This window comes from Dasypus novemcinctus, chromosome 3 (assembly GCF_030445035.2).
Source record: "Dasypus novemcinctus isolate mDasNov1 chromosome 3, mDasNov1.1.hap2, whole genome shotgun sequence".
NCBI classification, from domain to species: domain Eukaryota; kingdom Metazoa; phylum Chordata; class Mammalia; order Cingulata; family Dasypodidae; genus Dasypus; species Dasypus novemcinctus.
The window spans coordinates 39,604,311-39,611,125 of NC_080675.1; the positions used below are offsets into that span (position 1 = coordinate 39,604,311).

General features: G+C 38.3%; 1 pseudogene; it reads left to right on the forward strand.

Moving 5' to 3' along the window:
* Positions 1–3,606: 3,606 nt before the first annotated feature.
* Positions 3,607–5,573, forward strand: LOC101426565 (UDP-glucose 6-dehydrogenase pseudogene; annotated as a pseudogene).
* The last annotated feature ends 1,242 nt before the right edge of the window (positions 5,574–6,815 follow it).

A 6,815-nucleotide genomic window follows, 5' to 3' on the forward strand; every position in this document is an offset into this window, starting at 1 on the left:
AAACATTAGGTTTTCACACTATATACATACAAAGATACGGGGAGGTGGGGAGGGAAGGCAATGAAAAATCACCTTTCCTGTTTACCAGTGTATTAGTCAGGGTTCTCTAGGGAAACAGAATCAACAAGAGATATTTGTCAGGGAGCGGACTTGGCCCAAAGGATAGGGCATCTGCCTACCACATGGGAGGTCCACGGTTCAAACCCTGGGCCTCCTTGACCCGTGTGGAGCTGGCCCATGCCCAGTGCTGATGCGGGCAAGGAGTGCCCTGCCACGCAGGGGTATCCCCCGCATAGGGGAGCCCCATGCGCAAGGGGTGCACCCCGTAAGGAGAGCTGCCCCGAGCGAAAGAAAGTGCAGCCTGCCCAAGAATGGCACTGCACACACAGAGAGCTGACACAACAAGATGACGCAACAACAACAAAAAAAAACACAAATTCCCGGTGCCACTGATAGGGTAGAAGCAGTCACAGAAGAACACACAGCGAATGGACACAAAGAGCAGACAACAGGGGTGGGGGAAGGGAAGAGAAATAAATAAAAAATAAATCTTTAAAAAAAAAGAGAGAGATTTGTCAATAGTATGCAATTTTATAAGAGTCTTTCACACAGCCGTGGGGATGCACAAATCCAGCTTCAGGAGGCAGGCTGCAATCAGGGGCTGCAATGAAAGTCCAGTGAAGGTTCTTGATGAGATCTGGGAGACGTTGGCTGTCCAAAGATGAGCTGGGAAATTCTCACTCAATGCTGGAATCATTTCCCCTTTCAAGGCATTCAACTCATTGGGTTAAGTATCACTCACTGCTGATGGCAATCTGCCTGATTAATGTAATTATAATCAACTATCTATGATTTACCACTGCAGTAAAGTCAATGGTGACTAAAGTCCATAAATGCCCTTGTATTGCAGTTAGCCCAGTGCTTGCTTGACCAAACAACTGGGCACAATTATCTGGCCGAGTTGACACAATAGTCTAACCATCACAATCAGGAAGCAACATTTTTCCAAATGTCTTCCACCAGTTCTCTCCTATGCCCCACATTTGGAATGGATCACAGGGCCGACTCTAACCACAAGACCGTCTGAAAATTGAGTTTATGGTGAAGGGGTTTAAGATTCCCATGATTGGCTTAGACCAATCAAAAATTATGTTTATTTGGCCTTTTTATTCCTACTTTTTTCTTTGGTGGCTTTGTTAACCTTTTTATTCTCATTGTGGCCAAGGCTGAAGAAAGGGAAAATGGTGTTGGACAGGCAGCTAATAGTGCCTGTTACTCATTTGATGTCTTATCTCATCTGATCCTTTGAGTCCTGATAAGCAAAAGAGGACAATAGCATTACCTATATGCTGTGATTACGGCTGGTTAAGAAGGGGGTTATATCTGTGCTTGGCTCCTGCTTTAGCCTTAGCCACAGGAAGAGTGAAAAAGATGTCAAAGACACCAAAAAATGTAGAAATAAAAAAGCTAGTTAAAGTCTTCTACTGGCTGAACATTTTTTCTAGATTTCTTCTTCTAGTTGTTCATTGCTAGTGTATAGAAGCACTGCTGAATTTTGGGTATTGATATTGTACCTTGCCACTTTGTGGATATTTGCCAATAGTGTGTGAACTAATTAATTTATTAGCTCTAAGAGCTTTGTTGTGGATTTTTCAAGATTTTCTGTTTTTAGGATTCTATCATCTGCAAATAGAGAAAGTTTTATTCTTCCTTTCTAATTTGGATGCTTTTTGTTTCTTTTTCTTCCCTAATTGCTCTGGCAAGAATTTCTAGTACAATGTTGAATAACAGTGGTGACAGTAGACATCGTTGTCTTGTTCCTAATCTTACAAGGAAAGCTGGCAATCTTTAAACATTAAGCAGGATGTTAGCTGTGGACTTTTTCATATATGCTATTTATTATGTTGAGGAAGTTTCCTTCTATTCCTAGTGTTCTAAGTATTTTTTACCAAGAAAGGGTACTATGTTATGTCAAATGCCTTTTCTGCATCAATTGAGATTGTCATGTGTTTTTTCCCTTCATTTTGTTAATGCAGTGTATTACATTAATTGATAATCTTATTTTGAGCCAACCTTGCACACCAGAGATAAATCCCACTTGATCATGGTTCATAATTCTTTTAATGTGGTGTTGGGTTCGATTTGCTAGTATTTTGTTGAGGATTTTTGCATCTATGTCATAAAGGATATTGGTCTGTAGCTTTCTTTTGCTTTGGTATCTTTATTTGGCTTTGGTATGAGGGTGATGGCCTCATAGAATGAATTAGGGAGAGTAGCCTCCTCTTCAATTTTTGGAAGTGTTTGAGCAGGATTGGGGTTACATCTTCTTGAAACCATATGGTTTTTGGCTTTGCTTTGTTGGAAGGTCTTTTATTACTGATTCAATCTCTTTACTAGTAATTCGTTTATTGAGCTCTTCTATTTCTTCTCACATCAGTGTTGGTAGTTTGTGTTTTTCTAAGAATTTGTCCATTTCATCTAGGTTATCTAATTTCTCCAACAGTAGGTTTAGATATTGGAAATATCATATACAGATTTTAAAATTACTGGGAGTGATATAATCAAGAAAAGAGACAATATGAAAAATTTCAGCAAAGTACTGGTATTTCATTAAAAAATAAACCAGGCAAATCGAAATTAGTGATAAATCAGTAGAAAATATGGGTGAAACATGGAGATAAAAAAAAGGAATAGAAAATCCAGAAAAGAAGCTTAGGAGAAATAAATGGCATACTGAGAAGGATAGTAAAAGAAAAGGGAGAGACAAGGACATAAATATTATTTAAAGAGATAAATAATAGCTAAAAATTTTCCCAAATCATTTAAAGATATCAAGTAATAGATTCAAGAAATGCTATAAGGGGAGAGAATGTGACTCAAGTGGTTAAGTGCCTTCTTCCCGCTTGGGTGGTCCTGGGTCGGTTCCCAGTGTCTCCAAAAAAAAAAAAAAAAGCACCAAAAACCAACTCAGGGTAGCCAAGGTAGTTCAGTGGCTGAGCACTGGTTTCCCACATATAAGGTCCCTGGCCCCTGGTACCTCAAAAAAAAAAAAAAAAAAAAGTGTAGAAAAGAAATGCTGTAAACCCCAAATAAGATATATTTAAAGAAACCACATCTAGGCATATAAGAGTAAAACTGATAAGAACCAAAGACAGAGATATTTTTAAAGGCAACTAGAGCAAAAGAGCAGTAATAAAAAGACAATTTCTTTGTAAACTGATTTATATTAAATTTTATAAAACAAGGTATATGTTATAATCTCTAAGCCAGAGGTCAGCAAATTATTTCTTTAAAAGGCCAGATAGTAAATATTTCCCACTTTATCCACCATATGTCTCTGTTGCAACTACTCAGCTCTACTGTTGTAGTTGCAAAAGCAAACATAGCACATAAACCAAAGGGCATGTCTGTGCTCCAATATTTTTTTTATTTTTTACAAAATCAGGCAGCAGTCTTGATTCGACCAACAAGTCAGATTTGCTGAACCTTGCTCTAAGAAAATCACTAAAAAAGGAGCAAAAGAACATGCAACTAATAAGCCAAAAGAGGGGAAGATAAAAATGACCAAGAAAATGTTTGAGGCCCCCAGCCCCCGGCCCCTGGGCCGGGCTGAGGTACAGCCTGGGCGGCGCGCTGTACCGCGAGAGGGGGAGCTGGAATGTGACTGAGGGCTGAGCCTGGGAAGGTCTGGCTGCGGGGGAATGAAGCCTCCGCCTTCTGGGGCAGAAACCCTTAAATACGGGCTCCAGTGGCCGACCCGGGGTGCGGCGCTTGGCAGCCTGAGGGAGGAGTGGCGGTCAGGCGGAGGAGGACGCGGGTGCAGAGGCTGCGGCAGCGCGGCCCAGAGCGGTGCTGTCCGAGCGCCGGGTGAGGAGTGGTCGCCGCGCTTGGTGCTGGAAGACGGCCAATCATGTTTGAAATTAAGAAGATCTGTTGCATTGGGGCAGGCTATGTTGGAGGACCCACATGTAGTGTTATTGCTCACATGTGCCCTGAAATCAGGGTAACGGTTGTTGATGTCAATGAATCAAGAATCAATGCATGGAACTCTCCTACACTTCCTATTTATGAGCCAGGACTAAAGGAAGTCGTAGAATCTTGCCGAGGAAAGAATCTCTTTTTTTCAACCAGTATTGATGATGCCATTAAAGAAGCTGATCTTGTATTTATTTCTGTGAACACTCCAACAAAAACTTATGGAATGGGGAAAGGCCGGGCAGCAGATCTGAAGTACATTGAAGCTTGTGCTAGACGTATTGTACAAAACTCACATGGGTACAAAATTGTGACTGAGAAAAGCACAGTTCCTGTACGGGCAGCAGAAAGTATCCGTCGCATATTTGATGCAAATACAAAACCCAACTTGAATTTGCAGGTATTGTCCAACCCTGAGTTCTTGGCAGAGGGAACAGCCATCAAGGACTTAAAGAACCCAGACAGAGTACTGATTGGTGGAGATGAAACCCCAGAGGGCCAGAGAGCTGTGCAGGCACTGTGTGCCGTATATGAGCACTGGGTTCCAAGAGAAAAGATACTTACTACTAATACTTGGTCTTCAGAACTTTCCAAACTGGCAGCAAATGCTTTTCTTGCCCAGAGAATCAGCAGCATTAACTCTATAAGTGCTCTGTGTGAAGCTACAGGAGCTGATGTAGAAGAGGTAGCAACAGCTATCGGAATGGACCAGAGAATTGGAAATAAGTTTCTGAAAGCCAGCGTTGGTTTTGGTGGGAGCTGCTTTCAAAAAGATGTTCTGAATTTAGTTTATCTCTGTGAGGCTCTGAATCTGCCTGAAGTAGCTCGTTATTGGCAGCAGAGAATCTTCTAGTATATATATTAGCAAGTATTTGATGGATGAAGGTGCACATCTCCATGTATATGATCCAAAAGTACCAAGGGAACAAATAGTTGTGGATCTTTCTCATCCAGGTGTTTCAGAGGATGACCAAGTTTTGTTATTGTTATAGTGTCCCGACTTGTGACCATTTCCAAGGATCCATATGAAGCGTGTGATGGTGCCCATGCTGTTGTTATTTGCACTGAGTGGGACATGTTTAAGGAATTGGATTACGAACGCATTCATAAAAAAATGCTGAAACCAGCTTTTATTTTTGATGGACGACGAGTCTTGGATGGACTCCACAATGAATTACAAACCATTGGCTTCCAGATTGAAACTATTGGCAAAAAGGTATCTTCAAAGAGAATTCCATATGCTACTTCTGGTGAAATTCCAAAGTTTAGTCTTCAGGATCTGCCTAACAAGAAACCCAAAGTATAGACATTGCTGTTTTTATTTGTATTTTCTTGGTACTTCAGGATAAGAAATATATCTATCTGATATTAAATGGTAAATAAACCAAGTGTTTTTAAGGAAACAAAATTATTTTTTTAATAATCAAATTTATACTAGCTATTTGGGTATCAGCATATCCAGTAATTATGAATCTAGAATATTTTTTACATATTTTTATAGTATTGTTACCTCAGTTATTGGATGGAACATAATCATGTTGGTTTTAATCGTGTCAATTTTTGTAAAATAAAAATTAAACTTCAAACACTTTACAAAATGTTCATAGGCAGCACTTTAATGTCCCATTATAAAATGAAAAGCATGCTTCAGTTTTCCTGGTCCTCAGTTTAATGTGCATTTGGAAGACATGAAATTGCAATGCTAAATCCTGTTAACCTTTATCATGTTAACTTTTCAGAAACTATCATGGAGACATACAGATTTCTGGTTTAATAGGGTAAATTGTTTTCCAACCCACTTCTTTTCGCTCTGAGCTGAGAAGGAGCATGCAATGGATAGAATGGGGCCTTTTGTGCTTTAGTGAACATTTTCTTCTATGATTCCATTTTAGAAATAACCATATAAGTGTGGTCTAGTTAAAGTTCCCTTGCTTCTTTTGTTTTAATGAGCTGTGTCATTGTTGTTTTTTATCCCTATAAAGGTGAACGTTGTACATTTCCAATCAATCCAAATATGATTAAGAGGCATTTTTCTAAAAAGAGACTATCATCAATGTAGTCTTTTTCTCTCCTTTTATTTCTTAGTTTTTCTTGATTGTCATTAAATTTTACTCCAAGAGCCAAAAAAGAAATACTTTGCCTTTGCATTCTTATTTCTTTTAATTGTAATTTTTCTCTTTTTTTTAAAAATAAGAATATAATCTCATGTATAAACTTGAAGTAGATTTTATAAATTATGTACATCATTAAAAAAAAAAAAAAGAAAATGTTTGAGTAATTCAAAGGAAGACTAGAAAGGAGTAGAAAAAGAGGAAGACAGGTAGCATAAACAGAAAGCAAAGAGTAAGATGGTAGATTTAAACTCAAATAAACATGTAATTATGTTAAATACAGACTGAATCCATGCAAAATACAAATATAATCAGACCAGGTTTATAAAAAGTAAAAAAATTAAACTATGAGCTGCTTATAAGAGATACATCCTACATATAAAAATACAGGCAGATTGAGAGTAAAAGAACTGAAAAGTCCAGCAAACACTATCCAAAAGATGGAAGGTATGGATACAGTAATATCAGACAAGCACTTTAAAAGAAAGTGTGCACCTAAATAACATAGCCTCAAAATATACAATGCACAAATCATCAGACTTAACCCCAAATCATTATGAGATTTTAACAATTTTTTTTTCATAAACTAGAACTTCCAGATAAAAAGTAAGTAGTAAAATAGATTTGAACAATACATATAACAAATTTGACCTAACTGAAATAGAGAGTACAATATCCGATAATTGCTGAATACACATTTTTTCAAAGGGCTTGTGGAGCATATAAGTG